Here is a 17350-nt window from a genome sequence, read left to right as displayed (position 1 = left end):
TAACAACATGAAACTAACACACCTTAATTGTAAATACCTTATGTGTTGCTCTGCTAACTGAAAAGTCCCATGTTTCAAAACTACCAGCTACACTTTGGGAGAAAGTTAGTCTCCTCCAGTAGATTTGCAGCCTTGAAAATCTGATGGAGGGGTGCTATGAGTCAGAATCAACTCACTGACGGTGTGTGTGGGCCCAGCATTTGTTGCTACAAGATTAGAAGGAACACACACGCACATATACAAGCACACACAATCCACACATGCACATAACATACCGAAGCATGATGATGTTGTTGTTGTTGTTATGTGTCAGTGAGTTGCCCGTGACTCATAGTGACAACAGCCCTAAACCGTGCTCAATCCTTTGCCATTCTTATCGTTTTAGACACACCTAATCCCATGGCCTTCCCCTCCTGCGCTGTCCCTCCACCCTCCCAAGCATAATGTCCCTCTCCAAGGACTGGTCCCACCTTTCAACATGTCCAAAGCATGTCAGACGGAGCTTCAGAATCCTTGCCTCCAAGGAGCATTTCTGTACTTTCATGCGTACATACATAAGAGACCAGCAGGGAGCAGCATTGCAACGGTTTTGTAGGAGAAGGCCATTGCATTAGAAAAACTTTGGAGGATTAATTGGGTTTGCAATGTGCATAAAGTGCTTACTATGTGCAATGCATCAAGCTTGAAACCTTAAGGAGGAGAAATTAAGAAAACAGAATGTTTCTTCCTTCATTGGCTAGACATGCCTGGAAGAGTTTCTGCTGTTACTAACTTAGTTGCCTCTTTTTAAAATACTGCCCAATAAATACACTTGTTATTATAAACTCTATAAACAGCCCTTTTAAAAGTTTCAAAAATGAATAGGTGTTATTCATTTTCAGGGAAAGATATTGTACTTGAAAAAAGTGGAGAGTCAGCCAAAGAAGATGTTTAACAAAATGGACTTGACACAGTGACTGCAACAAAAACCTCTAGTTGAGCAGAGATGATGAGATGGCACAGAATTGAGCAAGACTCAGCTGATGTTCACAGTGTCACTGTAAGTCACAGTTGACTCAACAGCACATAACAATCACAACTATTTCCCCAAGACACACGAAGCTCTCCATGGAGTACCAGGCCTACACACAGGCGCAGAAAGAAACAAGGGCCTTTCAGAAGTGCCACAGAAAGTGGGCCTTCCCTACAGCTGACACCCAGAATTTGCACTTGCAACCTTCCAAATTGTAAGAGAATACATTTCTAATTGTTAAAAAACAAATAATCTACACAATTCAACATAGCCAAAATCTTTATCATTTTCATTCTATAGCATAAAACCACTGGCATGGTTTACATTCCGTTTCTCTATACAACTCGCTCGCTGCTGTTCAGTCAAAACCCATCAGAGCTGACCCTTCAGCAGGTTTTCAGAGGCTGTCAATTGCATGGGAGGAGAGTGCCCAGCTTTCTCCCATGGAGTCACTGATGGATTTGAGCTTCTGCCTTTGAGCCAGCAGTGCAACTGCCTGTAGACTTGGTCACCAGCGCTCTCTTTCATGTTATTAGTGGTAAGATCATCTTGATGTGAAGTCTTTTAATCCCTTGGTGTGTGTTTTACACATCCCAGCTAGAGGAGGTCACATTATGAGGACTCAGTTCCCACACAGAACTGTGGGTGATGCCTAGAACACCACACAATGAGGCCAGGGTGTGTACTATGGCACCCTGCTACCTATTAGAATCAATATTAGCCTATCTGAGCAATACTCTAAACCAAAAGAAATAACAGAAATGGTGTTGTCTCATTCTCTCATTGCCATATGTTGGAACAGACTCATAGCTGACCCTCCAGTGGGTTTACAGAGGCTGTAATTCACATGGAAGGAGATTGCCCATCTTTCTCCCATGGAGTGGTTGATGGATTCGAACCTCCTGGCTTTGAGTTGGCAGTGCAACTCCTTCAAATCTGTCTGAAAGCCTGAGCTACTTTCAAAATACCAAACATCAGTCTTTTCCAGTTTTTAAAAATCTTTTTAGAAGTGGCTTTCTGTTCCTCTCCTCTCCTTCCTTCTTTGCACATTCAGGCATGCACGCACACACATGCATAGTTTGAAACGGAAGTGCCTGCAGACATCACTTTTTTTCTGGATTTATTATTTTTTTTAAATTTAAATCACCTTTATTTCAGAATAAGAAATATTGATGGCATAGTGTATAACACAGTAGATTGATAACTGTAGGTCAGCAGTTCAAATCCACCAGTTTCTCCTCAGAAGAGGGGTAATCTCAGAAACCCAATGATGTCGGATTAGAATTGACAGTGGTGGCATTTTTTAATATTATGTCATAATGGGTCTAGAGTTACAGAAAAGTTGCAAAAGTAGCACAGAAAGTTTGACTACACCTCTCTTCTCTCATCCAGTCTTCCAATTGTTGATGTCTTACATTATCAACAGCATACAGTCGTCACAACTAAGGAATTGAAAATGGTGCCCTATTATTAACTACAGTCATTTATCGGTTTGCATATAATTTTTCTAATGACCTTTTGTGTTCTACCAGAGTCTCACTTTTATTAAAAAAAATTCAAAATGACAAAAAAGCAAAGAAATAGATCATCAGATCAGATCACGTCGCCAGATGCTCTGCTTTACATTGACACATCATGCCTTACGTGGGAAGGACAACAGTTCCAGGGGAAAGCTGCCATTGTGGAGAAATTGTCTAGCCTTCCGTTCCAGAAAATCCAGCACAGCATCACGTCGCAGGACCATCAGCCCACGCCAGATAGCTGTATCCTCAGCATGGTTGTGGGCCAGCTCAAGGCCGATGAAGACCCCATCATGGGCTTTCACCAGATGTTCCTGTTAAAGAATATCAATGATGCTTGGGTTTGCACCAATGATATGTTCAGGCTTTCTCTGCACAACTTCGGCTGACCTCGTCCCAGCCAGGCATCAATGCTGTTTCCTCCTCCCTCCTTTTCCCGATACTATTCACACTCCTCCAGATGCTCCAAATATCATACACAAACAAGCAAGGCCGAGGTGGGAGTGGGTGTGGTGCGCTGCTGCCACTGAGGTGTTAACACAGTGCGTGATGTTTGGACACTAGACTAGTTGCATCTGACAGGAGAAGTTTGTGTTGTACCAGCGCATGCCGTGGAAAGACTTAAGTAATGCAAAAGGTTGTCTTTTTTTCTTTCTTTTTAATCTACTGACAAGTTGCTGTAGTAACCCAAAGAAGTGAAGGAGAAAGCAGCTGCCTCACCGCCCAGATATTGATTTGTTCAGATGTTTCAATGCCTCATTATATAATAAAACCACGAACATTTTCTTAACAGTTTAAAAAAAAAATAAAGTGTCATGTTTTTGGTTTTTTTATTTTTTTATTATTTTTTTATTATTTTGTGTGTCTGTGTACCGTCAAATCAGATCTGACTGGTACAGGAGGAGATTGTCCCTCCTTTCCCGGCAGAGCATCTGCTGGATTCAAACCATGCGCCTCTGGGATTGCAGTGCAGCTTCTTGCCACTAGGCCACCAGAGCTCCCCTAAAGTGTCATGTTGAGGGAACTGCTTTGAGGCCCCCAAGTTCCTCAGAAGTTTCTCCATGACTTCCTCTGTAATCCCAGCAGACATGAAGCCCAAACAAGGACCCTCTGGCACACATCAGCAAGGACTTCCTATGATCCCTATCTCTGCAAGCCTGTCCCAGCTCCTTCGTCATTGATGAAGCTGCAACGGGAGCAGAAGCAGCCCTTTCCTCTGGGAATTCCATAAAATTGAACCCCCTACACTCACAGGGGAGCTCTTAGTGGTAATGATTTGTGCTGTCAACCTAAACGTATGTGGTTCAAATCTGACAGCCAGTCTGTGGGAGAAAGATGAGTAATCAAATTAATTCCTCTGAGGTCCAATAACATCAGAGGCCAATAAGATCAGTCAGTCTTACTGTGGTAGCCTACATGTTATTGTGATACTGGCATCTATGCCGTTGGTATTTCAAATCCCAGCAGTGTTATCTATGGCTAGACTGCTTCAGTGGAATGTCCAAATTAAGACAGCTAAGAAGGACCTGGTGACCTCCTTTGAAAAATTAGCCAGTAAACACTTTCTGATTCTCAATGGAACCTTGTCTGGATTGTTTTCTTTAAATAAGTTATCAGCGGGGACCAGTTGTAGGAGGATGATAGGATTGATGGAGCAGAAGGGCAGTGAAAGTGAGGAAGACGTGGTGTGAGATGGGCGGACGCAGTGGGGCTACATGGTGCAACTGTGAGGATGATGCGGGCCTGGGCGACAAGGCTTTCCATTGGATCCTCTTTAGATGGAGCCCGTTGAAGGGCAGCTGTCTACTGATGGTGAGAGGAGGGCAAGCCAGTCAGTCCTTGCCGTGCATGTGGCATCCAGCTGCCCCTGCAGCAGTTTCCCAGAGACAGTAAATCTCTTGGGAGGAAATGGCTCCTCTTTCTCCCCTGAGGCCAATTCAAATCCCCAGAGAGAGGCCTCTGGGCTAGCTCCAGGACTCTGATGCCTCTTATGGACCATAACACCAGAGTCCTCTGTGGAGGAGAGAGATAGGACAAAAACACCTTTATTTTCTCTTGAAGGCATTAAAAAGAATTCTTTTTTAAAATGTACCTGAATCCTAATAATCCCACTCAGGGTGAGAAAGAGATTTTGAGAAAAGGGTGTTTTTAACGAAATCACTCTTTTTTGTTCCTAGACTGAGGTATCTTGTCCACCAATGTTGTAGCTAATGTTGGAGATGTTCCTAAATTCTTGAACCTCCATTACCTCAGGGCCAAAATCAGGCCGGGGGCAGAGGAACCACTAAAAATATCTACCATGCGTAGAATTGTCAAAAACTTGACCAGAAAACATGGATCTCTAGATTGTCAAGACCTGTGAAGGCTCTAAGATGTTTTATCCTACTCGTAAGCTCCCAAGAAGCCCTGGTGGTACCGTATTTAAAGTGCCTGCCTGCTAACTCACAAGTAGGTGGTTTGCACCCAAGAGCTGCTTTGAGGGAGTGAGATGCATATCTGTTGTGGGCCCTATGGGGCAGTTCTGCTGTGTCTGTCCTGCAGTTTCTGTGAGTCAGCACTGATCCCATGGCAGTGGGAGGGACACAAGCTATCGAGGCTTGTGATATGGGAGGGGAACCTGCTCAGGAAACTAATGTTTTATAACAGAGAGTAGACCTACCTGACTTCATTCTCTATCATCTTCTTTCTTCTCTATCATCAGTCACCATCGACTTGGCCCCTGCTCTCCTCCTGACTGTGTGGACGCTGCATAGAGCTGTGTGCTCTGTGGCTCACTTTTCAGTAGATTGCCAGGCCTTTCCTTTGAGGTACATCTGGGTGGGCCTGAACCTCCAACCTTCTAGCTAGCAGCCGAGTATGTTAGCAATTTGTACTACGTAGGAACTCCATAAACAAATCTATTCTCTCCTCTGGAGGGAGAAACTCTATCTTCCAAGGCTTCTGGCTGCACAGAAGATACATCCTCGAAAAGCTCACACATTCATGCACTGCTATTAAGTTAGAAGTGAATCATAGTTGACCTTCCTGTGGTTTCTGAGGCTGTAAGTTGCAAGGGAGGAGATTGCTCCTTTTTCCTCTTCAGAGCAGCTTGTGGATTCAAACCAGCAGAGAGGGACAGCCCTAGGGTTAGCAGTACAACTCCCTGGGACTAAGCCACCAAACGAAGCATGTACGTTGCTGACAAGATGCAAAGAAAGGAGAGAGACCCACAGAGAAGTGATGAAGTAAAGCGTAAGCGTAACGTATACATAGTGCATTCCTGTTTTATTTATCCTGACGATTTTCCTGCAAAATCAAAATCATCATGTCACTTATGCAGCTAAGAAATCTGAGGCAAGAAGAAACTCAGCCATCAGCCTAAGACCACCAGCTGCTTGTTGAACCTCCATGTCTACCGTTAAAAAAATCTGCATCCAGATCCTGTGCTGTCCCCCACCTCCACCCAGCCCCCCAGCTAGAAGCTCTCTGATGCCAGTTGAGCCTCCTTGGCACCCACTGCAAACTGCAAATCATGATGCTGTGAACATAAACTTCTCAACTGCTTTGAAAACAGCTGAAGTGTGTGTCAAAGAACCAAGTTTTGTTTCAAGTTGTCAAAAATTCTTCTGTGGCCTGTTCCAGAAGGACCAGCTCAGCTGTGAAATGGTAACGAAGGGGCCCATGCCCTTCCCTGCCTTCCCCTTTAGCGATCGAGGCGGTGTATGAGTGTAGGGTGTGACAAGCGGGCCTGAGAGTGGTGAGTATAGGCCCTCACACTTGCACAAAGAGTTCAGTGCCTAGTGGTTTCTTTCTACACAATGAAGGTGACTGAGCTGGGGGTTATGAGGCCAGGGAATTCCCCACACTGCCCCGTGCTAGAGGTTATGCTTAGCATGGGTTTTTTTCCTAGTCTAGTTTATTAACTGCTTGTTAACACTGACTGAACCCTTCTCAAGCACCAAGCACTATATACCCAACAACCTTCTCTATGCTAAAGTCACAGTGGGGGAAAAAAAAAATAAATCTCTGGCTCATTCCTTTGTGAGGGCCACCTGTGTTAACTGAACAGCCAACATTTCTAGTCTACCAGCTGCTCTTTGAGAAAATGATGAGCAATCCCCTCCCCTAAAGATTTCAACTCTCACTACTGTCGGATCAGACCCAACTCACAGCTGATCCTCTGGTGGGTTTGGGAGGCTGGAAGTCATGTGCGATGACATTGTTCATCTTTCTCCCTTGGATGTCTGGTGAATTTGAACTTCCAGAGAGATGTGCCTTTGGGTTACAGAGTTCACAACAGACATTGTCCTAAAGGTTTACAACCACAGAATCCCAGTACAAGATCACTAAGAGTCAGAATGAACTCAAAGGCAGTGAGTTTTGTTTCGGTTCTGCTTTCAACAAAGGACATGCAGGTTTTCTACACATTTTCACAAACCAACAAGAGTGTGTGGTTGAAAGTCTTCCTTTCTCAGCCAATTGAAATGACACACCTCAACCCAAATGTGAAGGGACACACGCACTCTGCCCATGAGTTGTGTTTGCAAGAGAACATGCCTGTTAATTGGCCCAGCCAGTGGATGGAATCCCAGCAATGGAATGCATGCTCAGAATCACTTTTTCTTTGTATGGACATACACTGCCACCTAGTGTTTAAACAGCAAGTGAGCCGACTCTGCTCAGGACACAGGAAGAGGAATCCTCTGTCCTGGAGAAGAGGCAGAGTATAAAAGAGGTTACTTCAAGAACAGGATCAGTTCTGCTGAATTGTCCACATGGATATGGCTGCATGAGTATGGGGTTTGCTGTGTACATGCCTAAGAACAAAATGAAAACTTTATAAGAATGGGCAATTTGAGGGGACTATTCCACCCATACAGCAAGGCCCCTGCATGAAGATACTGCGGTGAGTCACTGAGTTGTGTGGGGTCCCTTCCACCTTCAGGGATTTGACCCTAGGTTGAGGGGCGCTGGCTCTGAAGGCGGCTCTGATACTCCATTTGCTAGAAAATCATCCTTGATGACTAAGAACAAGTGCCATTAAAGAAAAGAATAAAGCTGTCAGTGATTTCATTTTACTTTGACCCACAATCAACACTCAGAGAAGCAATAAGTCCAGAAATCAAATGATGTGTTGCGCTGGGTGAACCTGCTCCCTGAGACCTCTTTAATGTGCTGAAAGAATAACAATGCCATTTGAAAGATTTAAGACACACAGGGCCCAAGCCATGCATGGTATTTTCCATTGCTTCATAGGCATGTGAAAGTTGAACCAATGCATATGAAGGACTGAAGGACAACTGATGACTTTGAATTGTGGGGCTGGTGAAGAGTGGTGAACACCCTGTGGACTGTCAAAAGGGCAAACAAGTATGTTAGAGGAAGGGCAGCTAGAGTGCTTGGAGGCAAGGAGGGTAATGTTGAGGAACACTGGCGAGGAAGGGAGGGCCTCTGGCCAGGACAGATCGCCTAAACTCCAGATAAATGCAAGCCTCCCAACAGCCCTTAATACAGGGTAGAGAAAGCTCCCCTGTGATTGGCTGTACAGGCTTGAGAAAGCCTGCCATCTGGGAAGACGGCTGCTGCTTCTGTTGAGCTGGGGGTGGCCCGCATGAGGCTGAGGTTCTCCTAACCAATCCTCATGTCCCATGTCTGTAAGCCCACCCTATCCTGTCTTCCTATTTACCTTGATGCATATAAATATGCTGCAGCTCCCAATAAAATTGAGCTGGATTGACTCTCTGATCCTCTCCCAGAGTGCTGTATCTGTCATGCTTAACCCCATCAAGGTGTCACTGTTAAGTTGCCAGTGAACTGACAGAGACAGAGTGAGACTTTTTTCTCACATGGTTTGGCCTATTGTCAGGAGTGGCAGTCCTTGGAGGAAAACATCATACTTGGAAAAGGACAGGATCAGTGAAAGAGGAGAAGACACTCAAAGAGGTAGATTGATGGCGTGAATGCAACAGTGGGCTTAAGCACAATTGAGCTTGTGCAGGTCGCCTGGGACTTGGCAGGATTTTGTTGTTGTACACAGATCACCATGAGTCAAAGTCAATGTAACAGCACCTAACAACAAGTGCTGACATTTGTTTGGGTTTTCCCCTAGGATTCTATAAACCCCAGATATATTTCCTATTTGCTCCCATGTCACTATCCCTTTGGAAGTTAGGAAAAGACAAATGTATCCCAAAGAACAAAGCTGCTCCTCATGTTGGGATTTTAGTGAAATATCTTCAGAAGTTTTACGTTAACAAAAGGCAAAGAGAGGTGCTAACGATTTTTGTCTTTGGCAGGGAGTCTGAGTTCAGTTTGACCCTCAGGTATAAGCTGTGGTGGAGTGATAAGAATCCAAGGATGGGCCTGGATTCAATGAGCGTTAAACTTGCCTGCAGACACGGGATGAGGCAGTGGAAAGACGGCAACCCTTGAACATACACTGTCTGGTAGACTCTATCCCAAAAAACCCTGCCATGAGGCATTTGCAAACTATAAAATCCATGGTTGTTAATGTTGCTGTTAGCTGCTGCAGAGCCAGCCCCTAATTCACAGAGGTCTCACACACAACACAGCAAGACCCAGCCCCTCACAATACCCCCGCCCCCCGCCATGGTCAGTGAGAAATCTGTCCACTGTGATCAATAGAATTTTCAGCAGGAATTTTTATAAGTAGACCTCCAAGCCTTTCTTCCTAGTCTTAGTCTGAAAACACCATCAAAACCAGTTCAGTATGTTAGCAACATGCAAGCCTCGCTGACAAACACGTGTTGGTACAGACAGGTATGTGGTACCTTGGTCTAGAATCAAACCTATGTCTTATACATAAAAAGTGACAGTTTAATAAGAGCATACTATTTTCCCCATAAATTTAAGTCTCATATATATTTAATGGTCCAGCCTCAGCATTCCCACACCATTATTTTGTAATACCCTAACTGTGCTGCAATCCCAATGCAGTTTGAATCTACCAAATGTTCCCTTGGAGAATGATGAGCAATCTCCTTCCGTGTAATTTACTGCCTCTGAAAACCAGCCAGAGGGTCGGCTAGGAGTCAGATCTGACTCGTCGGCACACAACTACAACCATGTTTGCAAAAGGAGCTGCAGCAACTTAGTGGGTTGTGCTAATAACCTAAGGTAGGGGATTCAAATCCATCAACAGCTTCACAGGAGAAAGGTGGACAATCTCCTCCCATGCAATTTACAGCCTCCAAATCACCCACTGGAGGATCAGCCATGAATCTGTACTGACATAAAGGCACAATGACAAAGTGCTTACCCAGGGAGCTGTGATGCCCTAGGAAGTAAAGGGCTTCACTGCCAACCGAAGGACACTTGGTTTGAACCCACCAGCAGCAGAAAGAGGGGTGAGCTCCTCCCACGCAATTTACAGCCTCTGAAAACCCACTGGAGGCTCAGTTGAGTCAGCTCAGACTCAATGGTACGTAACAAAAATAACAGTGATACAAAACTTCAGCTTTATTTAATGTGGAAGATTACCCTAGGGTTTGGATATCTGGAAGTGAAGTAAGTGGGTACATCTTGGAGGTTTGCTTCTGTCTTAAAGTAATTTTTAGGGAACTTTAAAACCATCCTCTCTTCTGTTAAACTGGAGATAATCTGCTACCAATTAGTTACTCAGGTTTACAGAGTACATAGACTTCAGAGTGAATCTCAGTCCAGTGATACTTGAGTCAACTCTGGAATTTGATTTCTAGCTGTAACATAAAGCACTGTCCTACAATAGAAGAATTACAGTCATAGTGGCAAATAGGAATAGGGGCCCATTAAATTACCCTCTGATGACTAAAGGACAGATAAACCTGCTGGGTCTTTGGATGGTAGACAGGTCAGAAGAGGCTCATTGAGCTGTCCTGGCATTCTCCAGTAATGAGATCTTCCCTTTGGCCAATGCCCACCGGCCCTTCCTGTGGAGACAGCCAGGCTGTTTGGGGAAAGAGTAGCAACTCCCTACAGACAATGCCACTAGAACTCCCTCAGGTAAGATGCAGGTCCAAAAACACCTCTCTCCCAGGGGAGTGGAAAGCTCTGTTGGTTCCGGAATGAGCTGGGAGAAACTCCTATAACCAAAAACTCCCACTAATGGCAAAAAGGAAAAGAAAATGCACAACCCTTCTGTGTGACTGATATTGGCTGAAAGAACAAAACAGTAACAGAATATTCAACAGGAGAACCTGATATCTAGAGCCCTCCAGCATCCAGTTCTGGGTCATTTGTGGTCAGCGGCAGGATGTTGAGGGCTCAATGGTCCAGCACAGACCAGAAGGCACCCATGCAAACCCCTTGGGGTTTTTCCAGTGAGGACAGGAGTGGCTAGCTGCTAGCCCTCTACATCTCCACAGGACACTTAGCACAGCCCTCCTTATACCTCAGTTGTCCCAATCCCTAAACCCCAGGGAGGTTTGCTCCTGAAGGCAGTTGGGGACACACTCTGGTGACAGCCCTTGCTGAAGGTGTGGTGAGGTCTCCATGGAGCAACACTGATTGAAGGAGATGCAGTGTGTTGTACCAAAATCCAGAAATATGGTACCCAGACCCATTCACACAAAATTCAGCCCTTTCCTTCCTTTACCTGTTGTGAATCAAGGGCCATCAGAGTGGTACTGTCATTTCTGTCACTGGAAAGTACATCTCTCCATAAAGTGAAGATCAGACTGGAAAGAAGCTGGGTTGTTGTTTTTTTCCTAAATTGCTCTCTTGTTGGATTGCAGTTGCTATTAAAAACTCAGCTTCACTTTGTATGTTTTACCTTTTATGAGTCAACTTCTTCAGGAGTTCCTATGAGTTCCCTTCACACAAACTTTCCACAGGGACAGGGAATGGGCCTCCATTCTGTGTGAAAATTCCTCAGCCCCGGGGCTAACACCTGCAGGCAGTTTAATGTGGCAGAGGCTCCAGCTGCCTGTCAATATCTTTAGGTTGTCTGCTATTTATTAGTAACAAAATCTTGACTTTATTATCACAGTGGTGCCCAGTAAAAAGGCTGTCCTTCCTAGGTTCCCTTGCAGTTAGTTTATCCATCTAGGCAAATGAAATCTAAGCAAAAAAGTACAGAACTTCTGGAAGTTTCTATAAAAGAAGATGACAAACCTAGAGGAATCTTCCTTCCATCAGCTACTTGGAAAATGGTCAAGATGTCTGGCACTCCAGCAGCCACTTTGAACCATGAGGTCACCTTGAGGTCAAAAGCTACCAAGCAAGGATGTTTAAGGTGAGTCCATGAGTTCCATAGAGCCTTTGACTTTCTTCCTTGACTCCTGAAAAAAAATTCTGTCTTGTTTGATACACGTGTTTTTAATTTTCTAACTTGAGCAGCTGAATTAAATCCTCACTGGTATATTTGGTATTCTAAAACCTTTTATTTATTTTATTTTACCTTTTATTTTCCCAACTAACTGGAGGATCATTCTCTCATCCTCCTGGGATGTTGCTGAAGGGCAAGATAGACAGCATGGGATTTGAGAGTGATTGAAATAGGGTTGAATTGCTGCTTATCTGCTAGCTGTGTGCCTTGACCAATTGTTAATCTCTCTGTGCCTCAGTTTCACCTTCTGTAATATAGCACACATTAAATTAATGAAGGCTGAATTAACTTACCTGGCACCCAGCAGGATTCATGTTTCTTTGCTTTCCCCTTGAAGAACATTTTAAGTACTCAAAGAAATTGTAGGCAATTTCTTGTCTCAGTTAATTTCCATATAAGCCAACTTTGTTATCCCAACCTTGGAAACACGCCATAGCTTGGTAAGAACATACACAGACCTGAGGCAGGAGAAGGCACAGGGCAGAGTGAGGAAGCCAAGAGAAGAAACAGCAAATGAAGTCTGAATGATCTGGAACAAACTGCCTTTAACTCAAGGAAGAGCTCGCCTCTCCAAGCGGAAACGAGGCGAGAGGCCCACTGGGCCTGTGAGGGCTGGCGCTTAGCAAGATTTCCAGGCAGTTGTCTCCAAAACGCTGAGAAATGGGGTGGCGGAAAGCATTTGCAGCCTGTGAAATGTAAGCCGGCCACCCAGGTATTGACCGTGCGTGGGGTGCAGGCACCAAGGCTGGCTGAGTGGGTGGGATACAAATGTCTCTAAATTGAAATGCATTTGTTTTTTTGGTTTTTTGCTTTTTTTTTTTTAAAGAACCCAAACAACCAAACTGTGAGAAAAGAGGTCTGTATGGACCACTGTGGAATACTCAGGCTGATCTGACTCTCAGGCCAAAGACACCCCAGGGCCCTAGTGGGAGAATTTAACATCTTCAGAGTCTTGGCCGGTCCATGGATCTGGGGAGCAGGGAGAATGGTGAAGGGTGGTTGGAATGGGGAAATGGACCACCCTGATGAAAGGACTAAGGACTGGGCTTCCCACTCCAGCGCTGACAAGGTCCCCCTTCTCACACATAGCTATCTCTGGTTTTCAAATTTTTATTTCTCCTCCAGACTCTCTTGGCAAGACAAAAGACCCCTATAGAATTCCACTTTTGCCCCCCAAAAAAGTAATAATCTCAGAGAAGAAATCAGTTAATTTCATTCCATTCCTCAGCTCTCCTCTGAACAGAGGAAAGTGTTCCCAGCAGGTAAGGGAGGTGGCCAAAGTCACAGCTAAGTTAATGGCAGAGCCAGGCCCATTGGGTTGGGTCAGAATTGGGTCTCTTGGTTCCCAGGCTGGTGTGTTTAATCTCACAGTGGTAAATTTGGTCACGTAATCTCTTTTGCAGTTATGTTTCCAATGTAGATTCAATCATGGAAAAACTGAGAAGAGCCTTTATTTTAAAACCCACCTTTTAACACCATCTGACATTTCAGCCTTCTAAGAGCCCCTGGATCACTTGAGCTCTGAGACCCACATCTGAGGAGAAGAGTAACAAACAACATAAACAGTCTTCAAAAGCTGGTGGAGGGATCCATCTCTCTCACTTCCATTGCGGTGGTTCCGACCCTCCATCGGGTTTCCGAGGCCATAAATCTCAGTCAGGAGTGGATTGCTTCATCTTTTTTCTGTCCACCCTCTGGCTGGTGGATTCTGAACCGCTGTAAACGTGCGGCCTTTTAGTTAGCTGCGCACCACGCTATGAACTATGTCCTCAAAGCTCCTTCAGCAGGAGAATAAAAATGAAAAGAAAAACATACTTTCATAGGGTGGGTTCCAACTCACAGTGGGCCTCCATTGGGTTTCTAAGATTGCAAATCTTTGTGGGTGAGGGCTGTCCATCTTTCTCCCACTGAGTGGCTGGCGGGGGGTGGAGGATTCAAACAGCTGACCTTTCAGTTAGCAGCCTGATGTGCTAGTTAAACTAGTATGCCATCAGGGTTCCTTAGGAGGAGAATTGAGAGGCATACTTTTACAAAGAAGGGGTAAGTTGGTTGTTTTTTTAAAAAAAAAAATCCTCAGTAACAACCTGTAAGTTGATTGATTTGTTGTTGACTGCTGTCAATTCAGCCCCGACTGATGACGACCCCATTTCCAATGGGGTGGATCTCGTCCCGTGTCACCCTTACTAATTCCACAATGTCCCATTATGACCTGGGGGTTTTCATGACCTGCTCTTTGGGGCCAAATCACATTTTCCTCTCAAGTCTGAAAGTTCTCCTGAGACATGTTTAGCCTCAAAAAAACACACATAAGCCTCCACTACAGATGGACAGTGGCTGTGTGTGAGGTGTACCGAGCAGCAATCAAACGTGGGTCTCGAGAGTGAAAGGTGACAATTCTACCACTGAGCCAACATTGCTCTAGGAGCTTCACTTAAAAACAAACAAACAAAACCAACCAAAGATTGAGAACGTGATGGGCGCAGTCTCTGCATTAGATTCCAGCACTGGAATGAGGAAATAAACCCCCAAAGGAAGACCAACAACCTGCAGGCTGACACAGGTACTTCTTTCTCCCTGTGGGGCTTTTATTTATGCTTCATTCCTATATTCAAATAATAAGAAAACAGACAGAACAGAAACCATATTCAAGGCCATATGGTGAATGCTGGAGCCAAAATTTGAACCCAGTGTCCAAAATGCCTCTAGCCTGCTTCCTACAATGCCCACCAATCTTTGGGGAGGCACACAGATGTGTTAACTCCTGGAAGCACTCATGAACCCTTGACGTAAAGGACCCTGCTGCCTTGAGCACCCTTACTACTGAGCTGCTCCCCTCACAGCTTGCAGGGGAGAGGGGCAGGTGGGGAACCCCTGGGACCCACCATCTTTAAAATAAACAGGGCAGCTCTCGCACACACAGCCAAAGACAATGGATACAGGGAAGTTCATGCAAAACTCTTTATTTGGAACATATGTGTTATGAGCTGGCCAGCCACCCTGAAATAGCAACAGAGTATTTACATTGCGCAGAGAACACAAAGAGCGCCTTGAAGACATTCATCTGTGCTTGGCCCTCACTGTATCCACTCCTTCCCTCCACGCCCACCTTCACCTTGGCCCTGCTCAGCATTCTTGACCCACCAGCACCTCTCAGCACCAGGCCCCCTGTGCGAGGCCAGGCAATGACCCTCGGCTGACGACAAGCCATTTGTTACCAGGGATGTCTCTCTCCTGAGACCCACCCCACCAGCCATATGTACTAGTGGTCCCCAAAGAAATGAGGAGCAGATAGTTTCTGTGGGGCTACGGGGCCTTATTTTAATAAGCTAGATGTTTGGGAGTTTTCTGAGATGCTGATTTTTTTTCACTTCCACAAGCCCAAACGTGAAGGGTAGAATTACTACGGGCCCAGGTGGAGAGTTCGTCATTGATTTTCATAATCTGTAGCTTGCTGCTTTCCTCCCTTGCTTGGGACATATGGCTTTAATTTCTAATTCCTGCCACATGCGTCTCAACCTGAACTTGCTTCTGTCTCCCTCTTGCTCTGGGATGGAGAACATTGTGCATCTTGGCTCTGGCTGTGGATCTGGGTGGAGGGAGGGAGGCAGGGAAGTGCTTCTGCTTTGGCTTGCCTGCCAGGCCTGGGGGGACCCCCCCCCCCGGCTCATCACAGGGGGAGTGTGGGGCTTATTTCAGGGTGAGCACTTCAGCTCACTCCCCAGTCAAGGAAGGCATTGGGACAAAAGCCTGGAAATGTTGGACTTGCCTTTGAGGCTCTGTAATTCAGCTGAAGGTGTGGAATCAGGTCCTCCCACCCTCTGCTGTGTTAATATACACAAGCGTGACAGTGCCTCTTCAGTCAAGCCAAGAGTCAGGTGCTGGGCCCACCACTCCAGACCGCTGAAGAGCCATCCAAGGGCGGCTTCAACAGGCAGGTGGGTAGACTCAAATCAACTTTTCCAAGCCACTTTGATCTGAATTACAGTCTCACCTACCACCACTGCCACTTTATCTTTTCTCAACAAAACATGCAGGCCGGGATTATTTTTCCTTTAACATTATTTATCATCTTTCCCTTCTTAGCTTGGTGTCTTTTAGAGAGGACCTCCCACCATGCTGAATTGTAAAGGTCATTTGGAATGCGTCTCTTAAATCTTGTCCTGAGTGGCAACTCTCCTCCCACGAACAGATGCACAGAATCTGTGGTTAAAAACAAAATAGAAAATGCAGAAACTGTCCCGACCTGCCATAAGCTCTGCTTAAAGAAACACTCCCTTTCTGACTCCAGCTCCTTTGAACAGACAGATTTGACAGGATAATGGTCCCCCCAAAACTAAAGTAATTGCTTACAAGAACTTAAAAACCAGGGGTGTTTCTCTAACCTCAAATGTTTACAGAGAGGGAATTCTGCTGCACTTCTCCCTTTCCAAGATAGCTACTCTGACACTTAATTGAGGGTTATTTAATCACTTTAAACAGAGAAATGGCCAAAACACACAAACAGAATCTCTAGGGGATCACAGAAGGAAATGGGGGGTTGATATTATCTTCCATCAGTCCCTTAGGCTGAGAGGTGGGAAGTGGAAGTTGCAACATTGGCCCTTCAGTTCTTTTCTCACAAGAAGCCCTAAAGTGGGGAAGGGGGAGGAAATTCACTTTGCTGTTGCCAAAAAAAGTGATTACAGTCCTTGCTTCAGAATCATTTGAGTGGGAAACACTTGACGTCCCATGAATGACAGCCCATTGCCAACAGGCACAGTGGAACAGAAAAGCTCTAAGAATTTCCACATGAACCAAAACCTCCATCTGCAATTCTAAAAGCAAGGAAACCAGAATTAGACAGACTTTTCCAAAAGCAATCTTGAGAGGCCTGAATTATGGGAAAGAATGGTGAAGGGCCCATCAGGAGCTGGTTGCATCTTTGGAGAAGGCTCTCTGGGGTTTCCCTCATTCACTACTGTAGAGTCCAAGTTGACTGATAGTGACCTCCGTTGGGTTTCTGAGGGTATACAGTGCAATGGAAGGAAGACTGTCCATCTTTCTCCTACAAGGCCATGCGGTGGATCTGAATAGTCAGAGACGTAAAATCCTTAGGTTTGCAGTGCAACTCCCTACAGAATACACAGTCAGAGCCCCGAACTCTGTGGCTTAGAGAAATATAAAATTGAAAATGATAGAACTGATATTTGATTTTCAGTCATTCAGAACTTGTCTTTTTCTTTTCCTAAAGGGCAGAGAGAGCCATATTAACATAATTTCTCCCCTTTTGTAAATCAAGAGATACAATTTCACTTCACATGTACTTTTTTGGTCCACGTGGCTAACATTAGAACATTTAATATTACAAGCCCCAAACTTTTAAAGCTCATATGTAGAAGGAGGGAAGTGACAAATATGAAAACTTCCCAGCCATAAATAATAAAGGAGGGTTGTATATGTATGAGAAGTAGAAATAACAAATCAACAGTATTTCATTAAAAACCTCTGGAAAAGTTATTCTGGTGGTTGTTGCTG

The sequence above is a fragment of the Elephantulus edwardii genome, unplaced genomic scaffold, assembly GCF_000299155.1.
Source record: "Elephantulus edwardii isolate Elephantulus edwardi_28Jun2011 unplaced genomic scaffold, EleEdw1.0 scaffold00054, whole genome shotgun sequence".
NCBI classification, from domain to species: domain Eukaryota; kingdom Metazoa; phylum Chordata; class Mammalia; order Macroscelidea; family Macroscelididae; genus Elephantulus; species Elephantulus edwardii.
This window is presented reverse-complemented; position numbering follows the sequence as displayed.